At 55.4% G+C, this 19799-nt stretch overlaps 1 long non-coding RNA gene across 1 annotated transcript; it reads left to right on the top strand.

Annotated features, from left to right (window-relative positions):
- Nucleotides 1-15471: 15471 nt before the first annotated feature.
- On the top strand, nt 15472-15642 carry LOC103629984 (uncharacterized). Its single transcript, XR_554735.1, has 2 exons — nt 15472-15528; nt 15599-15642. It is a non-coding gene; the product is annotated as an uncharacterized lncRNA (long non-coding RNA).
- Nucleotides 15643-19799: the final 4157 nt, after the last annotated feature.

Genomic DNA, 19799 nt, shown 5'->3' with positions numbered 1-19799 from the left:
AATGCAAGGATCGCCTGACACCTTATCCTGACGCGCGCTCCTCAGTCGACAGAGCCGAAGTGACCGCAGTCACTTTGCCGCTCCACTGACCGACCTGACAGGAAAACAGCGCCGCCTGCCCTGCTCTGACTGTTGTGCCACTCGATAGAGTGAGGCTGACAGCAGCTAAGTCCAGCCTCGGGCGCCATAGGAAGCTCCGCCTCGCCCGACCCCCGAGCTCGGGCTCAACTTCAACGCCGGACGACGGACTCCGCCTCGCCCGACCCCAGGGCTCGGGCTCAACCTCGACGCCGGACGACGGACTCCGCCTCGCCCGACACCAGGGCTCGGACTCAGCCTCGACCTCGGATGACGATCTCCGCCTCGCCCGACCCCAGGGCTCGGACTCCACCTTGACGCCGGACGACGGACTCCGCCTCGCCCGACCCCAGGGCTCGGACTCCACCTCAACCTCGGAAGACAGTCTCCGCCTCGCCCGACCCCCGGGCCCGGACTCAGCCTCGACCTCGGAGGAGCCTCCGCCTCGCCCGACCCCGGGCTCGGACCGACCACGTCACAGGGGGGCCATCATTACCCTACCCCTAGCTAACTCAGGCTATGGGGAACAAGATCGGCGTCCCATTTGGCTCGCCCCGGTAAACAAGTAATGATGGCACCCCGCGTGCTCCATGACGACGGCGGCTCTCAACCCCTTACGGAAGCAAGGAGACGTCAGCAAGGATCCGACAGCCCCGACAGCTGTACTTCCGCAGGGCTCAAGCACTCCTCCGACAGCCACGACATCACATGAACAGGGCGCCAAAACCTCTCTGACTGCCACGACAGCATGTACTTAGGGCTCTGGCTCCTCTCTGACGGACACGTTAGCACATTGCTACACCCCCCATTGTACACCTGGGCCCTCTCCTTACGCCTATAAAAGGAAGGTCTAGGGCTCTCGTACGAGAAGGTTGGTCGCGCGGGAGAACGGGCCACCGCATAAGGCTCTCGCTCTCTCCCTCGCGAACGCTTGTAACCCCCTACTGCAAGCGCACCCGACCTGGGCACAGGACAACACGGAGGCCGCGGGTTTCCCCTTTTGCTGTCTTTCCCCCCTTCGTGCTCTGTCTCGCGCCGACCCATCTGGGCTGGGACACGCGGCGACAATTTACCCGTCGGTCCAGGGACCCCCCGGGGTCGAAACGCCGACAGTTGGCGCGCCAGGTAGGGGCCTGCTGCGTGTTGACGAACAGCTTCCCGTCAAGCTCCAGATGGGTAGTCTCCAGCAACCTCTCCAACCTAGGACGATGCTTCATTTCGGGAGTCTTGAGTTCATGTCCCTCGACGGCAGCTACGACATGATACTCCTTCCTCCGCCGCGCGACAACGACAATGGCGGCCGTCAGCCCGCCCGCCGGCGGCGGAATTGACGACGTCTTCCCCACGTGGCGGAAGAGCAACATCCGGGTCTGTCCCGTCACCTTCCCCGCCGACGGAGGAGGAGGCGGGGCAGGCATGGCCAAGCAGGAGGCGGCACCTCGTCGGCTGTCGAGCGAGTCGACGGCGCCGGTGCCCCAACGGGGGACACGCCAGGCGTTGACCTCGCGTCTGAGACGAAGACGAGCGTCGTCTCCCCGCAACACGCCAACCCCAAGCAGACGGACGACGCCAGGACGCTCGCGAAGGACTTGCTGGGCGTTAGCCTCGTACCCGAGACAACGGTGTAGTCCGTCCCTGACGCGACTTCGCCAGCACCCGTCGATCAAGAGGTACCGTCCGTTTCCCGTTCCATGCCTTTTAGATTCAGTTGCGACCCACCAAGCGACCCCGCTTCGGTGGACGCTTTCATAAAGGCATGTCCAAACCCTCCGGGGTATCATATGCGGTCACCCTGGGACCGGCTGACGGCCGTCTCGACCTACGGGCCTCTAGGTTTCGAGGAAGATGACGAGCCCGACTCTGGTTGGGATTTCTCCGGGCTCGATAACCCCAGTGCCATGTGGGACTTCATGACCGCATGTGACTACTGCCTCTCCGATTGCTCCGATAGCAGCCACAGCCTCGGCGATGAGGACTGTGGCCCAAGTCGCGAATGCTTCCACATCGATCTAGGGGGTCTCGACGAAGGCAACCATCTTGGTATGCCGGAGGACGGTGATTCCCCTAGGCCCGCGCCTCGCGTTGACATCCTTCGGGAGCTAGTTGTGGACCCAGTCCCTACGGGGGTCAGGACGCACAGCTCGAGCAAATCCGTGAGGTACAGGCCAGGCTCGACGAGGAAGCAGGACAACTTGTGCAGCTTCGGCAAAATGTCGGGCAGGAGTGGGCAGGCCGAGCACCGGCCGGAGAAGCGCTTCACCTGGCCCAGGACGTCCAGAACTGCATCGCCGACGATGCCAGGGCAAGGCTGCCCCCGGCTTCCAGTGGGGTCGGCCAGAACCTGGCCGCAGCAGCAATACTACTCCGAGCAATGCCGGAACCATCCACCACCGAGGGGCGGCGTATCCAGGGAGAGCTCAAGAATCTCCTGGAAGATGTCGCGGTCCGACGGGCCGAAAGCTCTGCCTCCCGAAGGCGGGGGTACCCCCCGGAGCATCGCGCCGCGACTTCCCAGTTCATGCGGGAAGCCTCGGTCCACACCGGGCGAACGCGGAACTCAGCGCCTGCGGCCCCGGGTCGCCTCGGCAACGAGCACCACCGTCGCGACCGTCGAGCCCACCTCGACGAGAAGGTGCGCCGAGGCTACCACCCCAGGTGTGGGGGACGCTACGACAGCGGGGAGGATCGGAGCCCCTCGCCCGAACCACCCGGTCCGCGAGCTTTCAGCTGGGCCATACGACGGGCGCCGTTCCCGACCCGGTTCCGAACCCCGACTACCATCACCAAGTACTCGGGGGAGTCAAAGCCGGAGCTGTGGCTCACGGACTACCGGCTGGCCTGCCAGCTGGGTGGGACGGACGATGACAACATCATCATCCGTAACCTTCCCCTGTTCCTCTCCGACGCCGCCCGAGCCTAGCTGGAGCATCTGCCTCCTGCACAGATCTCCAACTGGGACGACCTGGTCAAAGCCTTCGCCGGCAACTTCCAGGGCACATATGTGCGCCCTAGGATCTCCTGGGATCTCCGAAGCTGCCGCCAGCAGCCGGGAGAGTCCCTGTGGGACTACATCCGGCGATTTTCGAAGTAGCGCACCGAGCTGCCCAACATCACTGACTCGGATGTCATCGGCGCTTTCCTCGCTGGCACCACTTGCCGCGACCTGGTGAGCAAGCTGGGTCGCAAGACTCCCACCAGGGCGAGCGAGCTGACGGACATTGCCACCAAGTTCGCCTCTGGGCAGGAGGCGGTCGAGGCCATCTTCCGGAAGGACAAGCAACCTCAAGGGCGCCAGCCGGAAGACATCCCCGAGGCGTCCGCTCAACGCGGCGCGAGGAAGAAGGGCAAGAAGAAGTCGCAAGCGAAACGCGACACCGCCGGCGCGGACCTTGTCGCCGTCGCCGAGCACAGGAACCCTCGGAAGCCTCCCGGAGGCGCCAACCTGTTCGACAAGATGCTCAAGGAGCCGTGCCCCTATCATCAGGGTCCCGTCAAGCACACCCTTGAGGAGTGCGTCTTGCTTCGGCGCCACTTCCACAGGGCTGGGCCACCGGCGGAAGGTGGCCGAGCCCACAACAACGACAAGAAGGAGGATCACAAGGCAGAGGAGTTCCCCAAGGTCCACGACTGCTTCATGATCTACGGTGGGCAAGTGGCGAATGCCTCGGCTCGGCATCGCAAGCAAGAGCGCCGAGAGGTCTGCTTGTAAAGGTGGCGGCGCCAGTCTACCTAGACTGGTCCGACAAGCCCATCACCTTCGACCAGGGCGACCACCCCGACCGCGTGCCGAGCCCAGGGAAGTACCCGCTCGTTGTCGATCCCGTCATCGGCAACATCAGGCTTACCAAGGTCCTCATGGACGGAGGCAGCAGCCTCAACATCATCTACGCCGAGACCCTCGGGCTCCTGCAGATCGATCTGTCCTCGATCCAGGCCGGTGTGGCGCCTTTTCACGGGATCATCTCCGGGAAACGCGTCCAACCCCTTGGGCAACTCGATATGCCCGTCTGCTTTGGGACTCCCTCCAACTTCCGAAAGGAAACCCTCACGTTCGAGGTGGTCGGGTTCTGAGGAACCTACCACGCAGTGCTGGGGAGACCATGCTACGCTAAGTTCATGGTCGTCCCCAACTACACCTACCTCAAGCTCAAGATGCCGGGCCCCAACGGGGTCATCACGTCGGCTCCACGTACCGACACGCGTACGAATGCGACGTAGAGTGCGTGGAGTATGCCGAGGCCCTCGCAAAATCCGAGGCCCTCATCGCCGACCTGGAGAGCCTCTCCAAGGAGGCGCCAGATGCAAAGCGCCACGCTGGCAACTTCGAGCCAGCTGAGACAGTTAAGTCCATCCCTCTCGACCCCAGCAACGACGCCTTCAAGCAGATCCGGATCGGCTCCGAGCTTGACCCCAAATAAGAAGCAGTGCTCGTCGACTTTCTCCGCGCGAACGCTGAAGTTTTTGCGTGGAGTCCCTCGGACATGCCTGGCATACCGAGGGATGTCGCCGAGCACTCGCTGGATATCCGAGCTGGAGCCCGACCCGTGAAGCAGCCTCTGCGCCGATTCGACGAAGAAAAGCGCAGAGCCATAGGCGAGGAGATCCACAAGCTGATGGCTGCAGGGTTCATCAAAGAGGTATTCCATCCCGAATGGCTTGCCAACCCTGTGCTTGTGAGAAAGAAAGGAGGGAAATGGCGGATGTGTGTAGACTACACTGGTCTAAACAAAGCATGTCCGAAGGTTCCCTACCCTCTGCCTCGCATCGATCAAATCGTGGATTCCACTGCTGGGTGCGAAACCCTGTCTTTCCTCGATGCTTACTCAGGGTATCACCAAATCAGGATGAAAGAGTCCGACCAGCTCGCGACTTCTTTCATCACACCCTTTGGTATGTACTGCTATGTTACTATGCCATTCAGTTTGAGGAATGCAGATGCGACATACCAAAGGTGCATGAACCACGTGTTCGGAGAACACATTGGTCGAAGTCGAACGGTCGAGGCTTACGTCGATGACATCGTAGTCAAGACGAGGAAAGCCTCCGACCTCCTTTCCGACCTTGAAACGACATTCCGGTGTCTCAAGGCGAAAGGCGTAAAACTCAATCCCGAGAAGTGTGTCTTCGAAGTCCCCCGAGGCATGCTCCTGGGGTTCATCGTCTCCGAGCGGGGCATCGAGGCCAACCCGGAGAAAATCATGGCCATCACCAACATGGGGCCCATCCAGGACTTGAAAGGAGTACAGAGGGTCATGGGATGCCTTGCGGCCCTGAGCCATTTCATCTCGCGCCTCGGCGAAAGAGGCCTACCTCTGTACTGCCTCTTGAGGAAGACCGAGCGCTTCACTTGGACCTCCGAGGCCGAGGAAGCCCTCGGGAACCTAAAGGCGCTCCTTACCAGCGCGCCCATCTTGGTGCCCCCCGCTGCCGGAGAAGCCCTCTTGATCTACGTCGTCGCTACCACTCAGGTGGTCAGCGCCGCGATCGTGGTCGAGAGACGAGGAGAGGGGCACGCATTGCCCATCCAGAGGCCGGTCTACTTCATTAGTGAAGTACTGTCCGAGACCAAAATCTGCTAACCGCAAATCTAGAAGCTACTGTACGCGGTAATTCTGACGCGGCGAAAGTTGTGACACTACTTCGAGTCTCATCCGGTGACTGTGGTGTCATCCTTCCCCCTGGGGGAGATCATCCAGTGCCGAGAGGCCTCGGGTAGGATTGCAAAGTGGGCGGTGGAGATCATGGGCGAGACTATCTCGTTCGCCCCTCGGAAGGCCATCAAGTCCCAAGTCTTGGCGGACTTTGTGGCTGAATGGGTCGACACCCAGCTTCCAGCAGCTCCGATCCAACCGGAACTCTGGACCATGTTTTTCGACGGGTCGTTGATGAAAACAGGAGCGGGCGTGGGCCTGCTCTTTATCTCACCCCTCGGGAAGCACCTCCGCTACGTGCTGCGCCTCCATTTCCCGGCGTCCAACAATGTGGCCGAGTACGAGGCTCTGGTTAACGGGTTGTGCATCGCCATCGAGCTAGGGGTCCGACGCCTCGACGCTCGTGGCGACTCGCAGCTTGTCATCGACCAAGTCATGAAGAACTCCCATTGTCGCGACCCGAAGATGGAAGCCTACTGCGATGAGGTTCGGCGCCTAGAGGACAAGTTCTTCGGGCTCGAGCTCAACCACATCACCCGACGATACAACGAGACTGCGGACGAGCTGGCTAAGATAGCCTCGGGGCGGACAACAGTCCCTCCCGACGTCTTCTCCCGAGACCTACATCAACCCTCAGTCAAGACCGACGACACGCCCGAGCCCGAGAAGGTCTTGGCCCTGCCCGAGGTGCCCTCGGCTCAGCCTGAGGCACCCTCGGCCCCCGAGGGTGAGGCACTGCGCGTCGAGGAAGAGCGGAATGGGGTCACACCTAACCGAAACTGGCAGACCCCGTACCTGCAATATCTCCACCAAGGAGAGCTACCCCTCGACAGAGCCGAAGCTCGGCGACTGGCGCGGCGCGCCAAGTCGTTCGTCTTGCTGGGTGACGGGAAGGAGCTCTACCACCGCAGCCCCTCAGGCATCCTCCAGCGATGCATATCCATCGCCGAAGGTCAGGAGTTATTACAAGAAATACACTCGGGGGCTTGCGGTCACCACGCAGCACCTCGAGCCCTCTTCGGAAATGCCTTCCGATAGGGTTTCTACTGGCCAACTGCGGTGGCCGATGCCACTAGGATTGTATGCACCTGCCAAGGGTGTCAATTCTACGCAAAGCAGACCCACCTGCCCGCTCGGGCTCTGCAGACAATACCCATCACCTGGCCGTTCGCTGTGTGGGGTCTGGACCTCGTCGGTCCCTTGCAGAAGGCACCCGCGGGCTACACGCACCTGCTGGTCGCTATCGACAAATTCTCCAAGTGGATCGAGGTCCGACCCCTAAACAGCATCAGGTCCGAACAGGCGGTGGCGTTCTTCACCAACATCATCCATCGCTTTGGGGTCCCGAACTCGATCATCACCGACAATGGCACCCAGTTCACCGGCAGAAAGTTCCTGGACTCCTGCGAGGATCACCACATCCGAGTGGACTAGGCCGCCGTAGCTCACCCCATGATGAATGGGCAGGTAGAGCGTGCCAACGGTATGATTCTGCAAGGACTCAAGCCACGGATCTACAACGACCTCAACAAGTTCGGCAGGCAATGGATGAAGGAACTCCCCTCGGTGGTCTGGAGTCTGAGGACAACGCCGAGCTGAGCCACGGGCTTCACGCCGTTTTTTCTAGTCTATGGGGCCGAGGCCATCTTGCCCACAGACTTAGAATACGGTTCCCGAGGATGAGGGCGTACGACGACCGAAGCAATCGAACCAACCGAGAAGACTCACTGGACCAGCTGGAAGAGGCTCGGGACATGACCTTACTACACTCGGCGCGGTATCAGCAGTCCCTGCGACGCTACCACGCCCGAGGGGTTCGGTCCCGAGACCTCCAGGTGGGCGACTTGGTGCTTCGGCTACGACAAGACGCCCGAGGGCGCCACAAGCTCACGCCTCCCTGGGAAGGGCCATTCATCATCGCCAAGATTTTGAAGCCCGAAACATACAAGCTGGCCAACAGTCAAGGCGAGGTCTACAGCAACGCTTGGAACATCTGACAGCTACATCGCTTCTACCCTTAAGATGTTTTCAAGTCGTTCATACACCTCGTTTACATACGCCAACAAAGTCTAACCGTCAAGGAAGGGTCAGCCTTGCCTCAGCAAAGCCCGACCCTCCCTCGGGGGCTAGAAGGGGGGCACCCCCTCTGCGTCAAAATTTTCCTCGGAAAAAGTCTTTCTGCCAGAACGTCTTTCGTGCTTTTCGACTACTTCGAAAGTGGGATCCTGAAAACGATGGAGTACACGTAAGCAGGCAAGGTCGACCAAGCCAAGGGACTCCTACGCCTCCGGGATACGGATACCTCACTCATCACCTTCTGCGATAAGTAACTCACGCTCGGATAAGCGATTCCGCTGACCGAACAAGTCTTAATGCTCGAAAACTTTTCTGCCGAAACGATTTTTCGTGCCTTCTCGACTATATCGATAACAGAATCCTACGGACGAGTAAGAGTACACGTAAGCGGCAAGGCCGACCGAGCCGAGGGACTCCTACGCCTCCGGGATACGGATACCTCACTCATCACCTTCCGTGAAAAGTAACTCTCGCTCGGACAAACAATTCTGTTACCGACAAATAAGTCCAGATACTCGAAACAAGGGGAAAAGAAACGTAGCTTTACAACACGACGACGATATGTTTGGGCCTCGGCGGCCGCCAAAAAACATACGCACACTACAGATAAATTGTTCCTGCAGGATCATACATTAGTGGGGAGCAGCAGCACCCTCGGCGTCGACTCCACCTTCGGCGGAGTCCGACCCGGCCTCGAACGGCAACACGGTCGGAGGATCTCCACCTCGAAGGAACCTGTCGGCACCACGCCTGGGCCATCGCTGCTAGGGTCTCCTCCGGGAACCCGGCCCGAGCAGACGGCTCAACCGGCCGCTCCGTAGCCTCAGCCAGCTGTCCCCCGAGGACATCAGCCCGGCTCATGGCCTCGGCAACCCGACTTCGGCGTCGGTCCCGCCAGTGGACGGCCCGGCCAGGCTCCGGCCAATGAAGCTTCTTTTCGAGCCAACTCTGCCTCTGTCCGTGCTGGCACCGCTGCCTCCAGCTCCGGCCCATCGCAGAGCGGCCGACGGTTTCTTTAACTAAGCAAGAGAAGCCTCGGGCGGCAAGGCCGACCGAGCCGAGGGACTCCTACGCCTCCAGGATACGGATACCTCACTCGTCACCTTCCACACGAGGCAACTCACACTTGGTTAAGCGGTCCAACTAGCCGATAGGCGAGTCCTAGTGCTTGAAATGAGGAAGAAACATAGCTTTACGCCAAAATACATACATGTTCAGGCCCCGACAACTACAATGAACAGACACTGGCACTCAAGGTGCCATTACAAACGGAACTCCGGTTCCACCCCTGCAGGTACGAACAACCCCCCACATTGGAGGGCCTGCGGGGCGACAAAACCCCAGGTGGCTCGCCGACGCCCGCTCCGGTAGTCGCGACAACGACCTCCGCTCCGGGCGGCCAAACAGCATCAGCGATGACCTCAGGGCAGACGCTGCTGCGATAAGGCCCTCGCCCACGTCCCCACTCGAGGGGCGAGGACAAGCTGAAGGCTATAGAGTCGGAGGTCAGTCCGCGGGTGGCTCCGACTATCTCATCGGCAGAAAAACCTCTCCCGGCTACCTCGGGGGGAGGTGGCACTGGAAGCAGCGCCGAAGCCGCTCAGGCCGGAGAGCCAGACACGCGGCAGCTGCCAATGCCACGAACGGCGAACGCCCTTCCCCCCGATCACTGAGGGAAGGAGCGGGCCGCTGCCCGCGCGGAGACAGGCCCCAACTCGGCGCACTCCCCTCCCCAGCACTGATGATGAACATCCTTGAAGCTGAGGGTGGGGCAGAGGCCGCAGCCCGGCTCGCTTCTCCCCACCATCGAACTGGTGGTCACCGTCTTGGGTGACCACCGGCGAGGGGATGCAGCTGGGCTGCCTGATGAAAATCCTTGAAGCCGAACGATGGCTGAAAGGTACCAACTTCCGTGAAGTTGCGTTCCTCCAACGGTGACAAGACGAAAGCGACGCGGGCGCTCCCCATCTGGGGGCTCGGAAGGTGGAAGGGCGCGATGCATGAAGGGAGTGCGAAGACATGGTTGCCACCCAAGGGGGTCACCCTCCTTTTAAAGGCGACTCTCCCCACTTGCATCCTCAGCCGTCGCGGGCTGAGTCTTCACCAACATGCTCCAAGATCCTCCCCCTACGACAAGGGGCTGGGTCCCACGCGTCATGCAAGCTGGCCCAGGACAGAAGGAGCCAAACCGCCGCGCGCGGAGCGTACAACTGCCCAGCGGTTACATGCACTCCTCCACTTTCGCCCAGACCAGCAGGTGAAAGGGCGGACCGCCATGCAGGCGGCATGCAACCACACCAAGGGGGCACACCCTTTCGACTCTGACGCGTCTAGCATGGAGGCCCAGGCCCGCACGTCATGTAACCGGCGCACCGGTTACTACGTGCGAGAAACTGCACCGCCACTTGCGCCAGTACCGCGCCTTCTCGACTGCGGAACCAGTGCCGCGACTCGAGGCAACCCTGCGCATGGCCCAACAGTGCCAACCGAGCACGTCGATCACGGGTCAGTCAGCCGCGGGAGAAGGCGCGACGGTCGATATGGCCAAAAGTGGGCCGGTAGTAATGGCGGCGGCAGGCAGGCGGAAGCAGCGGTCAAGTCGTCTGCAGGCTCACGTCCCCTTCTGGGACAGCGAGAGAGCCCTCTCCCACGGAGCGAAGACGACGCGCCCGTGTTCTGTTCCTTGAACGGCTCGCGCACGCACAACAGTAGCCCCGCGAACCACTCGTCCCGTCGCATTAACTCTGCGGCAGGACAGGCGGCACCTTTGGTGGGCGAAGCAGGCGACGCTTCGCCTCCGCCATAATGACCGCGTCAAAAAAGGTGCGCCACGTCGTTCGATTTCGTATCCTTTTCCTCTTCCTCTTTCTCTCTCTTGCTACAGGGACCGGGAAAGGGGATACTCCGAAAGGGATCCTTCTTCGCGAAGAAAGCGGGCCCCGAGCCCCCCTACTGATCAGAGATTCGAAGGCTGGCCCCTCGGAAGGGTTCGACAGCCGCCTCAGAGCACTCGGGCCCGGAGCCCTCCTACTGATCAGAGGTTCGAAGGCTGGCCCCTCGGAAGGGTTCGACAGCCGCCTCAGAGCACTCGGGCTCCGCGCCCACCACTGGTCAGAGGTTCAAAGGCTGGCCCCTCGGATGGGTTCGACAGCCGCCTCAGGCCACTCGGGCTCCGCGCCCACTACTGATCAGGGGTTCGTAGGCTGGCCCCCGAAGGGTTCGATAGCCGCCTCAGAGCACGCAGAGCGAGGGATGACTCTGGGTACGTCCGATACATGGCCGAGGCTCGGGCTACGCTCCTGAGGTACCCTAGGACATTTCCGAGACCAGCAGGAGCGATTCTGTAACGGAATCCCATCAAAGGGAGGCATCGAGCCCTCGGACCCTATCAAACGGGACCGGGTCCGGCAAATCACCTGCAGGTACTTTTGGAGCGCGCCTCTGGGCCACTAGCCGACCCTTATCGAATGGGGCACGGGCGTCCACTCGGATCACTCGCTAGCAACTCACTGGAGACACCATGTTCGGCGCCCTCCGAGGGCAACATGGCACTTTCCCCCCTCCTCCTTGCGGAAAGGAGACGCTGGGGCGTATGAAAAAAGCCGAGTCTATCCTTGACCGTCCTCTCGCTCTGTGCGGAGGCTCGGGGGCTGCTCTCGCAAACCCGGCTCTGGGCAAACCGTTGACAGCGTCAACATACCAGCGCGAGAACTTGGAACCTGACTATGCACCCGGGCTATGGCCAGTTCGCATGAGGGAACAACCAGACCGGTCGAAGCATCACGGAACGCGCTAAGACCTCGAAGGAGTCAAACCACTCCTCCGAGGCCTTGGGGGCTACACCCGGTGCGCGCTCGCGCACCCACCGGAACGAAACGCAACCGAGAAAGGCCAGTCCCCTTGCAAAAAAGTGCGACAAAAGCCTCCAAGCGAGTATCAACACTCCCTTCGAGGCTCGGGGGCTACTGTCGGGGACCATAATTAGGGGTACCCCCAAGACTCCTAATCTCAGCCGGTAACCCCCATCAGCACAAAGCTGCAAAGTCCTGATGGGCGCGATTCAGGTCAAGGCTCTGTCCACTCAAGGGACACGATATCGCCTCGCCCGAGCCCAGCCTCGGGCAAAGGCAGCCGACCTCGGAGGATCCACGTCTCGCCCGAGGACCCCTCAAGCAACGGACGCACCTTCGACTCGCCCGAGGCCCAGCTCGGGCAGGCTTCGCGGAGAAGCAACCTTGGCCAGATCGCCACGCCAACCGATCGTATCGCGGGAGCATTTAATGCAAGGATCACCTGACACCTTATCCTGATGCGCGCTCCTTAGTCGACAGAGCTGAAGTGACCACAGTCACTTCGCCGCTCCACTGACCGACCTGACAGGAAAACAGCGCCGCCTGTCCTGCTCCGACTGCTGTGCCACTTGATAGAGTGAGGCTGACAGCAGCTAAGTCCAGCCTCGGGCGCCATAGGAAGCTCCACCTCGCCGGACCCCAGAGCTCGGGCTCAACTTCGATGCCGGACGACGGACTCCGCCTCGCCCGACCCCAGGGCTCGGGCTCAACCTCGACGCCGGACGATGGACTCCGCCTCGCTCGACCCCAGGGCTCGGACTCAGCCTCGACCTCGGACGACGATCTCCGCCTCGCCCGACCCCAGGGCTCGGACTCAGCCTCGACCTCGGACGACGATCTCCGCCTCGCCCGACCCCAGGGCTCGGACTCCACCTCGACACCGGACGACGAACTCCGCCTCGCCCGACCCTAGGGCTCGGACTCAGCCTCGACCTCGGACGACGATCTCCGCCTCGCCCGACCCCAGGGCTCAGACTCCACCTCGACGCCGGACGACGGACTCCGCCTCGCCCGACCCCAGGGCTCGGACTCCACCTAAACCTCGGAAGACGGTCTCCGCCTCGCCCGACCCCTGGGCCCGGACTCAGCCTCGACCTCGGAGGAGCCTCCGCCTCACCTGACCCCGGGCTCGGACCGACCACGTCACAGGGGGGCCATCATTACCCTACCCCTAGCTAGCTCAGGCTACAGGGAATAAGACCGGCGTCCCATGTGGCTCGCCCCGATAAACAAGTAATGATGGCACCCCGCGTGCTCCATGACGACGGCGGTTCTCAGCCCCTTACGGAAGCAAGGAGACGTCAGCAAGAATCCGACAGCCCCGACAGTTGTACTTCCGCAGGGCTCAAGCACTCCTCCGACGACCACGACATCACATGAACAGGGCGCCAAAACCTCTCTGACTGCCACGACGGCATGTACTTAGGGCTCTGGCTCCTCTCTGCCGGACACGTTAGCACATTGCTACACCCCCATTGTACACCTGGGCCCTCTCCTTACGCCTATAAAAGGAAGGTCCAGGGCTCTCGTATGAGAAGGTTGGCCGCGCGGGAGAACGGGCCACCGCATAAGGCTCTCGCTCTCTCCCTCGCGGACGCCTGTAACCCCCTACTGCAAGCGCACCCGACCTGGGCGCAGGACAACACGGAGGCCGCAGGTTTCCCCTTTTGCTGTCTTTCCCCCCTTCGTGCTTCGTCTCGCGCCGACCCATCTGGGCTGGGACACGCTGTGACAATTTACTCGTTGGTCCAGGGACCCCCCGGGGTCGAAACGCCGACAGCCAGCATCAATGCTGCACTTGCCTCTCACTCACCAAACTATGGGTTAATCAGTGCTGCCCTTAGAAAGCTAGTATGCCTTGCTGGTCTCCATGATTTCAGTGGTAGCATGAGTGATGCAGCCTATGACGTATTTGGACAAGCTTACCTGATTGTGGTTGGACTTAAATATGGTGAATATCTATATGTTGGTTGCAATTCTACAACATATGTATATTCTTATCAAGGAGAATGGACTGCAAGCTAGCATTGATTTTCCGACTGGATGCTCCTTGAATTGGTATGCATTCTTTTATAATGTTTCTGTTGATATGGTATGCTTAAATGTGTCTCCAAGTTTTCGTTCGGTTCAAGAATTGATGAAGAAATATGCATTTCTTAGGGTTGCAGCTCACTGGACTCCAAATGCGGCGACAAACCTGTGCTACAATATGAAGATGTGATGAAGCTTGATTTTGGAACACATATAGATGGTCTATCAATGGTTTTGTTTCCTTTTATCATCTTTGGTTTGTTGATGTGACTACTTCTGTGGATTTCTTGTCAATTAGTCAATACTTTAATTACAAACACTAACTTGATATATGTTACAGGTTACATTGTTGATTGTGCATTTACTGTTGCATTCAATCCTAAGTTTGATCCATTGCTTCAAGCAACGAGAGATGCCACAAATACCAGAATCAAGGTAATTTCGACATTTTTTCTCTACACTCTGTAGGCTGCCTTTTCCTTTAGTGCTCTGTTTATTTGTACTGAACTGAGATGTTTTGTTCAAGTGCATCATGTTCATGTCTCCATTAGAATATTGTTTTCCCTAGGCAAATATTTTATGGATTGGCATCTCTCTAGCTGCTATTGTATAATTTGTCTGTCTAATTTAATTTCTCCTATCCTGTTTATTTGTGACTTTGGGCCTGAATTCAGTGTTCTTGATGTCGACGGTGAAGATGCATGTACAAGCATAGTTGATATAACCCATCAGTTTAAACTTTACAAAATCCATCCAACCAATTCACTACACACCCATATACAACATTGAATTGTGGTAGTGATTTAGTGAAACTAATTGCGCCATATCCACACCGACAAACATTGTAGAACATAAGTGAATGTATTACCATGTAGTAGGAGTGAAATTTATTACTCGCACAACCATCGTTTATTTCCCCCTCGCGAGTGAGGAATCTCCAAGTTCATCTTGCTTCGAATTAAACTAAATCAATCAAGGATCGCACACACCCTGCCCCTAAAACCCACGAAGCAAGCACGACAGCCTGAAACAGGGAGCAACTTTCAGAGTTGTACAAGAGACTAAAATATAAATACGTTGATTGTAAAATTCATCAAACACGAGACATTTAAATTAACATGTAACTCATAGTTGTATTTTCTAGGGCAAACGGAACCATAGTTACAAGTGCAAGCCATTCCGCAGCATTCCGAGCATATCGGTTTTAGTGGACCATTCAACATCAGGGAACTAAAATAGGTTTTATCCTGCCCCCCTCGACAATTGGGTTCATCGTACACATAATTCAACTGTACAATAGCTGGATCAGCCCAAGGAAAATCATACACCGAAAAACTGATGGGTGACCTGGGTTCGATCCCCGGCAACACCGCTTTTTATTTTCTATTTTCTGTTCTTTTCCCGCGTACTCAGGGGGTCACTAAGCCTAAATGTCTGATATTCTCTCACAAAAGAAGATGCTAAAGAACCTCTTGTCCACTTCGATTTTCCAACTAGAAACAGTCGATTCTCTCCAAATCGCAGTCAGTTTCCTATCTAACTATTGAAGCCAAATCATCGAGCACATGAAACATCTCGCAAGTTGGTCAAATATAGCTGCTCCAAACGGCTTCAATCACTCATGGAGCCCAAGCACTCAATTCATTATTTATCTTTATCCTAGTGGACGGTGGCTGGCAGATGCTTGGACATACATAGTTTTGTCGTACTTAGAGTTCGCCTCTGAGCTACTGTTGTTGTGCAAAACCAGATTACCATAGCTTCCACAGGCCAAAGTTTAGAGCTAAATGTGGGGACAACATTACATTCACTAAGATATGCACCACAACAATCTCAATCTGGTTGGTTTCATCTATATTTCATCTCCTTTAATTATTCCTTGATATTTTCTGATTAATGTTATGTAAGCAGAACTATGCAAACGAAGAAAGTCTTCGGAGATTCACTGGAGATCTCAAAAAAGCAGAACACCAATATTTATTATGATAAACCTGAAAGCGATAATGGAACAGAGGTTGGAAATGTGCTCATTATTTAATTACGATGTTTTCTTTAAAGCATATCAATTTCTTTTCCCCCCTTATAATCATTCACATACATAGCGCTCAAATCACTGTGATGCAGTCATGTTGCTTTTTAAATAGAATGTAAATGAACTAAAGGCATGTTTGGATACATGGGGCTAACAATTAGCCCATGTTTTTTAAATACCAATTTGAAAGACTAAACATGGGCTAATTCTGAGCTATTAGAGCTAATGATTGTTAATCGGTGGTTAGATTACATTAGTCTTTATTAGCCCATAATTAGCCCATGTTTAATCTATTTTTGCAAAATGGTTCAATTTTTAGCTGTGATCCAAACAGGTCCTAATTGTTCTCCACTTCTTGCAGCTACCAGCTAACATGTTTTGCCTAAGGTTAGCTGTCGCATAGGCATCAACCAAACAGGCTTTTGACGTGACCCAGACTACAAAATGGGTACCCACTTGCATCCTGACCAATTAGATATAGATGTGTACAGTACTTAAGTACATGTGCATTCCTGTAAACCAAAACTTAATCGTTATCAAGGTCCTCAGAGAAGTGTGCAGTGCATAGGCTTGCTGCCTTGTTAAATAGGAGTCGGAGCAGCAGTTGTTCTGCTGACGGTGCAGTGACGGGGTTGGGCAGATAAGAGTAAAGATTGGGTTGCCAACTTGCGAGCCTCTCTCTCACTGACCTGACCAGATAACTTTCAGCGGCACATCCCAAACATGCTGCTAAAAAATCTCTCATAAATGGGATTATACTCATGCGAGCCACAACAACATACTAACAGTTTCGAACCTAAAGCTTTTATATGATAGGTATACGAAATGGAAAGAAGCATAGGTAGTGATATTTCAGTTCCATTCTCTGAAAACGTTTCCAACCAGTCTAAGCTGCAAGTGCAAAGGTTTCCAGAACATGCGACGTATGAGTTTCATTCCTGCGAGGCTATTATGGCTTTCAGAATCAGCTGAGTAGCTAACCAAGCTGGCAGTGGCAGGCCCCTGAACACCTTCCCCGGAGATAGTGAGACTACTCAAGCGCGAGGCAACGAAACTCACCCCAGCACCTATTATCCTCTTGCGATCCAGAAGCTCGAGCCTCTGTTTCACTACAGCATGAAAGCATGGTTCAACAATGTTACGTACGCCCACCCCTTCTCTTCCTTTCATGTTGTGCCAAGAAAATATGAATTAAATCAATCATAATTAAGCTGGCCCAAGAGAGAGGACATACACATTTCTATTGCTTGTCCCATGCTTCCCACGTGCGGACAGAGAGCAAAAAGAGGGAAATGGCATGTGCATAAGCAAGGGAAGCATATTGTCATGCCACCCAACACATGGTTGGTACTGACAGTAGGGGTGGAGACTTATAAATTATGTATTTTCCTATGTTTGGTGGTTTTAATCCTAAATTGTGGAAGAGTCGATGTGAAACGTATTTTGAGTACTGTGCAGTCCCAGTGGAAATGTGGATCAAAATTGCAGTGATGCACTTTGAGGGATGTGCCCTTTGCTGGCTGCAATCTATGGAAGCTAGAACAAGGAATTTGAATTGGGGTAAGTTATGTACAGCTCTGATGACCCGTTTTGGTCGAGATCAACACAACTTACTGATTTGACAATTTTACTATTTATATCAAACTGGGGTTGTGTCTGAGTACATTAAACAGTTCGACGTGCTATTACACCAACTAATGGCTCATGAGCATCAATTGACATATACCATGGTAATAGCTCGGTTCATTGATGGTTTAAAAGATGAACTGAAAATAACAGTGATCATGCAGCGACTGTCTGACCTAGATACAACTTGTTCACTTGCATTATTACAAGAAGATATGATGAATAGTACTGGACGGAAGGAACAAAGGAGAATAGAGATGGGATCTTTAATCATGTTCCACCCAAGTTAGGTCCTCTACCGTTGCCTCCACCCCTACTGTCAGGCAATCGAGTGTTAGGACTAAATGGAGAGCGTAGACCACAAATGTCTACACAGTCCAAAGGAGAAGAAGGCAAAATGGCAGCATTAAAAGCTTATAGAAAAGCCAAAAGGGTTGTGCTTCAAGTGTGGCGAACAATGGGGTCAATTGCATAGATGTTCCAACACTGTGTCATTACATGTGCTAGAGGAAATGTGGGCATTCACCATAGGTGCAGAAGGTCAAGGGGAGGAACCTAGAGAGCCAACAACCAAAGGCAACCAAGAATGTGTGTTGGCTATCTCTATGGCAGCAGTGACAGGTAGTGAGAGTAGAAAGACCATCAAACTCTGGGCTTCGATCCATTTTCAGCAGGTCTTGGTATTGCTTGACCCCGGCAGTTCTGCAAGTTTAATGGGAAGCCATCTATTGGGAGTAATGACTGGTGTTCGATCGTTGCAGCATCCTCTTCATGTAAAGGTTGCTGATGGGGGATAACTGTGGAGTACCCATATGGTTCCCGACTGCCAGTGGCTATGTGAGGGAACAACCTTTTTGACTGACTTTAAGATTTTACCCTTGAGTGGCTATGACCTTATTGTGGGGATGGATTGGTTGGAGCAACACAGCCCGATGTCGGTGCATTGGGGACATAAGTGGCTGACATTTGTATATAAAAGGGAAACCTGTCAAGTTACAAGGTGCAAACCCAAATACCCAATCATGTGTTGCTCTTATTGTAGTACAGTTTGATTCATTGATTAGACAATAGGCTATCGAACAACTCTTGGAACTACAAGTTACTGCGAATGATCCTCCAGTTGAGATACCTCCACATGGGTTTGCAATTTATGGAAATTGGTGGTTTCTTGACTTATTAGTGCTATGTCGATACTAAATATTTGATGTCATAATTATAATAAGCTAATGCAAATGCCTGCTTAAGACAAATGAGTTCATGATTCTGAATAACTTTCCTTAATTTATTTGTATAAATTATTGCAGGTAAATACTCCCTTCTTCCTTTATATTCTTGTTGTCTGATTGGATAACTTTGCTAGATTTATTTGTATAATTTATTATTGCATTTCACCCACACTAACTTATCTTTAAAAGATGGGTTATGTTGTTTGCTTCAGTAGGCGACATCACATAAGAAAATTGTGATTAATCTTTGTTTTCTTGCAGAATGACCATGATCCATCAAAGTTATTAGCTGAGACTCCAGGAAACTTCTTTGTTTCCTGGTTGCTAATGGTGCTCATGTTGATGCAGATTGAAAATACAAAAGCATTACCATGTAGTAGGAGAGAAATGTATTACCCGCACAGACGTCGTTTGCTTCCCCCTCGCGAGTGAGGAATGACTGGTTCAATGATGAGCCTAGAATGTCTCCCAGCCTTGAACGTAACAGGCACACACTGAAACGGTAGAGAGTTGTGTTAGATCTCCCAGCCTAGAATGACTCTTTTAATAGCAAAGGCATTACCGCGAATATGAAGGAAAGGTAGGTGGCGTGTTTGTGGGTGCGTGGATGGGGGTCTGGCTGCGAGGTTCAATAATAGGCGCCTCCCCCTACCAAATGTTGTAGTACTGGCAAACCTCAAGCCCTCGCTGCTGCAATCGCGGTAATGGCGCACGCTCAGCTGGGAGGTCTGCAATCGCGGTAATGGCGGGTGTGCGTTGGATTAGGCTTGTACGGGTGCTGGCAGGCGCTGTCGGCGATGGGGCGCAGTGCCCGGGCACTGGTTCGGGGGTGGCTGCATTCTGAGGCGCAGCTGGCGGGCGCGCAGGAGTTTGGTGGGGGCCAGGCGCTGGTGCAGGCTGGAAGCCAGTGGTGTCAGGCTGGTTCACCACCCTCTGGTGTCCGTCGTGGCCATTGCCAGGCTTTCTAATGCTGCAATCAAGATCCAAAGTTCTCATCAAAACCCTATCAACCCTGGCGAGATCAACCAATCGTGCGAGGCAGAGCAGAGGGTAATCAGAATCAAATATGGTAGTAATTTACCTGTGGTTGGATGAGAGAGGAGGCTGGCCTGAGGAGTCCGTGCTACCCTTGCCCGCGCCACCGACTTCGCCTCCGCGGTGGCCGCCGAAGCTGCTGGACCGGCCGGGTCTCCTGGCGTGCCCCTCGCCCCTGTCCCCTCACTGGGAC

This window comes from Zea mays, chromosome 6 (assembly GCF_902167145.1).
Source record: "Zea mays cultivar B73 chromosome 6, Zm-B73-REFERENCE-NAM-5.0, whole genome shotgun sequence".
NCBI classification, from domain to species: domain Eukaryota; kingdom Viridiplantae; phylum Streptophyta; class Magnoliopsida; order Poales; family Poaceae; genus Zea; species Zea mays.
This window is presented reverse-complemented; position numbering and strand designations above follow the sequence as displayed.